Consider the following 7,172-nt stretch of genomic DNA (forward strand, 5'->3'; position numbering starts at 1 on the left):
TGATCATCACCAGCTACAGCGTTTTATCCACCCGATTTCACAGCCCTAATAATAAATTAAGCTCTAACAACACCGGCGAACCACGAACCGGCCGGTCCGGAATTTAATTTTCCCTTTCTCGTGTGTGTGTCTGTGTGTGTGACTGTGTATGTGTTTGAATTCAGCGAATCTCCGCGTGCATGTGTGAATCATTTCGATGTTGGTTTGCACTTGATCGAAGCCGGTCAAGAAAATAATGCAGATCTATATATGATCTCAGCAATTTCCGTTAATGTGTGTTTTCGTAACGTGGTCTCAGCAATTTCTGTCAATTTGTTTTCATACTGTGATGAGTTTTTGGCAATAATGTAATGTAATCCTAATACAGGGACAGGTATTGTAGGTGCCGGTTAACTTAAAACCGATACTTGTGAGGTATTCTCCGTCCTCTCCCTTTCTCCTGAGCGGCCCCTCAAATTTAAAACCAGCATCTATAACACCTCATTAGTATGTTATACAATAAAACCTGCAGTAATAATATTAGTATTGGTTTGTTAAAAAAAATGACACTTATAGGTGGGTCATTATTTCTGATTTTCTTAAGCAAAAATGGCACCTAAGAGTGAGTCATTGGTATAATTCTTTAAAAATTGGCATGCATAGGTGAGTCATCATTACCGGTTTTCTTCAAAAACTTGTACCTATGGATGAACCACCGACAAAAATATCTACCAACCTCTATTATTCAATTCAATAGGCTTTGTCCACCCCTCATTCTCCCTCCCTGGCTCTCACCTCTCTCCTTCTCGCTCACCTATCTCGCCGTCTTCGCCTCTCCTCTTCACTACTATCTGAGACTGAAGAGAGTTGTTCCTCTATGTCTAACAGCACTATCTATCCCCTCTCAATTGCATCCTGCCAACGCTGCCGAGGAGCTTCTCCACTAGATCCCTGTGTTCCCTTCTAGACCGCCACTGCCTCTTCTTCTCTTAGGCTAGCGGGTGATAATGAGGCCCATACCGACGTGGGCAAATGTGCCGGTGTCGGTCAGATCTCCAGGCAGTGTTCTTACTTAATTCCCTCCCTCGGATCTCATAGCCTTCTAGCTCTGTTCGCCATGAGCTTGGAAGTGGTTAGATCCAGTAGGGGTATGTGTTTGTGTGTGTGTGTTGGGGGGCGGGGCAGAGGGGTAGCAGTGGTCAGTGGTGGACTTCAGCACGGTGAAGCCGTGGTGGCAGTTGTTACGTCCTGATTTTCTTTTGGGGTTAAAAATTATTTAATAAATAATTTATAGTATTTATATTAAAAGTTAAAGCAATTTATCAAGTGAATTAAATGAGAATAAAATTTACTTAAAAAATCATGGCTGAACATATTTTTTAATGTTCTCCTTACCCTAAATTACTCTATAGAAATTGCCGTGAATTTTCAGTTTAAGAAGTAATTTTAATAATGCAAAGTCCATTCCATCAATTAATTGAATTGAAAAACAAATAAAAATCCCTTCTGTGTCCTCAGGCCACTTTCGGCCCAAGTTTTTTCTCCTTTTCCCCGCCGGCCTATTTGCCCCATCTCCTCTCTCCCGGGCCGGCCGGACATACCCTCATAGAAGTAAAACCAGCTCGATCTATGCACATAGATCGATTAATTAACCTTTGTGATTTACACGGATTTGACTTGATCAGCTTATGCTTACTCACAGCGCGTAGTTAGCTGCAGGCAATAACACCGTACCATTATGGTGGTATTTTTTAGAGAACATAAAGATAAAGATAAAGTTAGGGTAAATAAGAAAACTATTATCACATGATTAGTTGAGTTTTAATTGTTACAAATTTGATATTTCAAGCCAACACATCTATATAGAAAGTTTTGCTACGAAACAAACCATTTAACAGTTTAAAAACGTGCTAATAAAAATCGAGATAAAATCTGTATCCTAATCGGAAAAGAACACCACCTAATATAATTCATGTGATTCAGTTAGTTCGACTTTAGTCGAGACTAGTGCGAGCGAGCTAGTCAAATTTCTATCTGCTTCAGGATATGTGTGCACTCTGCTATCACGAACCTAGACCACATTCACGTCGGGATGCATCCTACCTTCTCCGATTTGCCACAAAGGTTCTACACACTGCCTGTCTTTGATTATGTGTGAAAGTACCTCAATGGCAGTTGGCACGAAGGTGCTTAATTTCATACTCCGTAATAATCCATAATTTCATCTAGTACCAGTTGGTCCGTAATGTGAAGACCACAACACATGATAATGTTTGAATACTGCCGGAGTGCCGCACAATGAGAGGAAGACAAATAGAAAACTATGACTTCTAACTGACTTTTCTGATAAAAAAAAATAACGAACCCAACTCATACAAAAAATTAACGAACAAAACTGATCCAGCAAACAAGGGAGAGGGGAGGTTCATCGACTAAGAATATACCTGGGGGAGACTAACTAGTTAGGGAGGTTCTATCTGTCTTTTTGTTTTTAAAAATTTCCACATTTGTTAATCTATTACTTCAATCAAATTGCCCCACGCATGATTTGTTCAGCCAGTTTATGAACTAATAACCTTAAATCCCCCGTTGTTACATGGTACTCACGACTCACGGGGCCCCCTAGGGGTGGTAATTGAAGTGCCTACCTTTTTTTTTCTTAAAAACAAATTGAGGGTTGGGTTTAAACTTCGTTTTGATCTTAAAAATAAATGAGAGTAGTTAAAGAACCCTAGGTCTTGACTCATTAACATCCCTAGGTTCACTATTAGGCTATGCATCTCCCCACCCCCCACTACTAGAAAAAAACGTTTTTGTAGGCGTTCAAAACACATTTTTGCAGACGACCATCACTTCCGCTTGCACCTAAACGCCTATGAAAATCAATCATTTTTTACCTTGTTCGCCTGCGAAAATAAGATTTTTGCAGGTGGCTCCGTTAAGTAGTCCGCCTGTGAAAATAATATTGGGCGAAAAAAGTATTTGAAAAAAATCCCATCCAGCTACCATTTGCACGTATTAATCACAATACAAATCAAATCAACACACAAATGAGAAGAACAATATTCACATTTCCACAAATGAGAAGAACAAGATTCACGTATCAAATGTCACTATACAAATGAGAGAAGAACAAGATTCACATAGTCCACAAAAAAAGAGAAAAGAAAAGAAATTACGGATCAGATTGTTAGGGTTACGGATAAGGCATACCCCTCTATCCTACGACTTATGAAATATACTGATAAGGTATACCTTCACGTATATATACGGTTGGTTCCCGTATACGCCATTGGAAACTTGCCTCAGATTATGGAAAATATCTCTATGAGTAAAGGAATTGCCGAAGTCCTACTCGGAAAGGGTAGAATCTCTGGTATATCGTGTCGGTTTACATATCTCTAAGTCTTACTTGGAGGTTAAGGTATTCCACGATATAAAAGGGACCCCTAAGGACACGCTAAAGACATCGCATCTCATTGTCCACACACCCACCAAAGTTTACGAAGCCGGAGTACACGGAGCCAACTCGCCGGGAGATCTTGTCGAACCCCTCGACCACGATCTCGTCGGTATCGCCTGTTTCTTTACTCTCTTTGTAATCTATTCTCATCATCATCAATCTCATATAAACTGGACTAGGGCTATTGTTGACGGTCATTATCGATCAGTTTCAACCGTCAATACTACAAAAATAAAGGAGAACTAGTGATGCTTGCAATGCATAAATATGTTAGAACAATAATATTCCACTAGTATTAGGTCTACTAACCTTTTTGCAGAGAATGATAATAAAGTGAAGGAGAATCGATATCTACTCGGATGATAAATCAATCGGACGATGTCGATAACCAGACTTGTGTGTGAATAGGCCAAGAACTCAGAATTGACACGATGAATTGGGCCAAAATTCACAAGTCTGTGGAGTGGAGCAATAGACGAGGCCACCAGCCGAAATTGGGCTAGATTGGGCCAGCCCCAAGTTCGGCCGAACCTGGTGGTTCGGCTGAACCTCCCGTGGCGCCGATGGATGCAGGGTTTGGATGGACGGCTGGGATTGATCCCCAATGGCGGTTGGAGGGTATTACTGATCATTCCAACCGTCACAACCGTCATTACCTGCCTATAAAAAGAGCTACTCTTCTCACTTCACACACACACCTCAAGCAATAGCTCTATCATTTCTCTCAAGTTTAGTTTAGTAGTATTTAGCTGGTGGAATAGAAATAGAATAGGAGTCAAAACTCCAGAAGCCTTCGGAAGAGTTCGGGTATGGCTCTAGTAACTTTCCTTTCCTCTTTTATAAGCTTTGTACTTTTATTAGAATACTCTTCTAAATACATTTATGGTATTGGAATACTTTCTAAGTATATGAGTACCTACTTTACATTATGTTCATGTTATAATGAATATACGGCTAGCTTATCTGGGAGATGTTTTGGTGCGGGTATAATGTTTGCTTTTGCAATTACTCTATGTCATGACGATGATATTAGAGTACTATCTGGTAATTTAGGCGTGGTGTCTAAATTACGAGATATCATTATTTGGGGTTATATATTGCGGATGAGAGGTGGGCCGCTGATGGTGACAACTCAGTACGGGTATTCCTTCGCGCCTATATATAATCCTAAGTTAATTTCCTGAGGAGGGTATTCCTCCGTATTTAGCCCCGGTTGTATGGTCATGACGGGCTGTCGTAAGGAACTCGGCAGTCAGGGGTGGCTTCTCGAAGTACCAGGAGGGCATCGGATAGAGGGTATTAGCTAGTATATCAGTTAACTAGAATGTATGTATACTATGTATATTAGAAGTATAGGAATAGATTCTCTTTCTCTTTTCTTTACACCTAGTTTAGATCATTTATAATGAGGATGAGTTGTTAATGCTTGTGTGTCACTCTACCCTTAGATTATCTTAACCCCTACTTAGAATATGATTATCACAAGTAATATATAAACTATTAGTCAATCTTTCTCTACATGATCTTCCCATGGGAGAAAATAAATACGATACCCTTGGAATACTCTCGGGTGAAATGCTACAATGGTATATCTGTGCGCTTGCGGATGAACTCTGTAACCATAATATACCAGAAGTATTTCTGCGCCATTGCTGGGAATTATATTTCTAGTAATGTCATTAAGAAATACCAACAAGCATTTCTAGCGCCGTTGACGGGGATTATATTTCTAGTAATGTCGTTAAGAAATACCAACAAGCATTTCTGGCACCGTTGCCGGGGAAGATTCATAATAGCGATTGCTTGAACTAATACTTTATATTTACTTCTGTATAATCATTTCCTTTGTAGACTAACCTTGGTTGTTTTCACTTGTTGTTGTGAAAACAGGGTAGTGCATGACTGGTTTCAACCTGCCGGAAAACTTCAAAGAAAATCCAGAAGCTTTCTTCCGGAGCGTCAGGCCGCGAGTCGTTGCTCCGCAGAAAACTCTACTGACAGATAAACCAGCCGTACCTGCGCCACCGACCTTCAAGACGATGGCCAGCAAGACTCTTCACGAGTTCGCTGCTCCCTCTACTGATAATGTGGCCATTGGGCCGCAGGTCAACATAGGGGACGTGGATTTCGACTTGAAGTCCAGCCTCATCACGATGGCGTAGGCTAGCCCGTTCTGTGGCAAGCCTAATGAGGATGCCAATGCTCATCTGCAACAATTCCTGGAGATATGTAGCACGTACACCATCAAGGGCGTCAGTCCCGACGCCGTCAGGCTGCGACTGTTTCCGTTCTCCCTCCTCGGGAGAGCGAAGCAGTGGTTTTATGCCAACCGTGCTACTATCAATACCTGGGATAAATGCTCTACGGCATTCCTCTTGAAGTTCTTCCCGATGGGCAAAACCAATGCCGTTCGTGGACGAATTTCCAGTTTCCAGCAGACAAGGGATGAGTCTATTCCGGAAGCATGGGAACGACTGCAGGAGTACATGGCCGCCTGTCCTCATCATGGGATGGATGGCTGGCTGATCCTGCAGAATTTTTTTATAATGGACTCACCCCAATGTCCCGCGATCACCTGGAGGAGATTTCTTCTCAAAAACGGTTCAAGGAGCCGTTGAATTAATAGAGAAAATGGTCTTCAATATGGGTTGGAGCGAGGAACGACTCCAGACCCGTCAGCGAGACATGCACACCGTCAAGGAGACGAAGTTACTTGCTACCAAGCTGAACCTCCTCATGAAACGCTTGGACGACCACGAGAAAAGGCCACGAGGCACCGTCAAGGCCTTGGACTCACACGTTACGTGTGAAGTCTGCGGTGGCACGGGTCATTCTGGGAATGATTGCCCGGAAACCCGTGAGGAGGCGATGTACATGGGCAACAACAACAACGGGTACCGTCCACAAGGAGGTCAAGGGTGGAACCAACCATGCCCATATTATCAAGGAGGTAACATTAACGGTAACTTCTCTAACCAGCCCTCCTTGAAGGATCTTGTTTTTGCGCAAGCTAAAACCACTGATTCGCTAAGCAAAAAGCTTGCTGCCAATGATAAGATCCTAGATAACATAAATGTCAAATTAGATGGCTTTGCTTCCACATTTCAAAACCAGCTGAGCTTCAATAAAATGATAGAGACCCAGTTAGCTCAGTTGGCATCTTTAGTCCCTGCAAATGAATCTGGGAGGATTCCGGGGCAACCCGACTCCTCCATTGAAAATGTCAAGGCGATCACAAGGAGAGGAGGTAAGTCCACTCGTGATCCGCCATATCCTAACCCTGCAGGAACTAAAGGGATATCAAAAGAAGCGCCATCTAATGACTCGGCTGACAAGGAAGTTCAGCCAAAAAAGACAGTGCCGCAGGAGTAATACGACATACGGTTGCTGCCGTTCCCTCAACGGAGTAGGAAACCGTCAGTGGACGAGCAATTCGCCCGTTTTGTTGAAGTAATCCAGAAGATCCACATCAACGTGCCGTTGTTGGACGCCATGCAAGTGCCAACATACGCCCGTTATCTCAAGGACATACTCAACAACAAGAGACTGCTCCCAACAACGGAGGTGGTCAAGCTGACAGAACAATGCAGCAACCAGATACTCCACAAGTTCCCGGAGAAGAAGAAAGATCCGGGGTGTCCTACGATCACCTGTTCGATCGGGGCACAACAGTTCAACGGGAAGGAGGAAAAGTTTGAGTTTCAACCGAGGACGGAACAATGCTCCATGG

At 42.6% G+C, this 7,172-nt stretch overlaps 1 non-coding gene across 1 annotated transcript; it reads right to left on the reverse strand.

Annotated features, from left to right (window-relative positions):
* Positions 1 to 5,847: 5,847 nt before the first annotated feature.
* On the reverse strand, positions 5,848 to 5,954 carry LOC112939478 (small nucleolar RNA R71). Its single transcript, XR_003243190.1, has one exon. It is a non-coding gene; the product is annotated as a small nucleolar RNA R71 (small nucleolar RNA).
* Between the last annotated feature and the right edge of the window lie 1,218 nt (positions 5,955 to 7,172).

The sequence above is a fragment of the Oryza sativa genome, chromosome 6 (assembly GCF_034140825.1).
Source record: "Oryza sativa Japonica Group chromosome 6, ASM3414082v1".
Taxonomy (NCBI): Eukaryota; Viridiplantae; Streptophyta; class Magnoliopsida; order Poales; family Poaceae; genus Oryza; species Oryza sativa.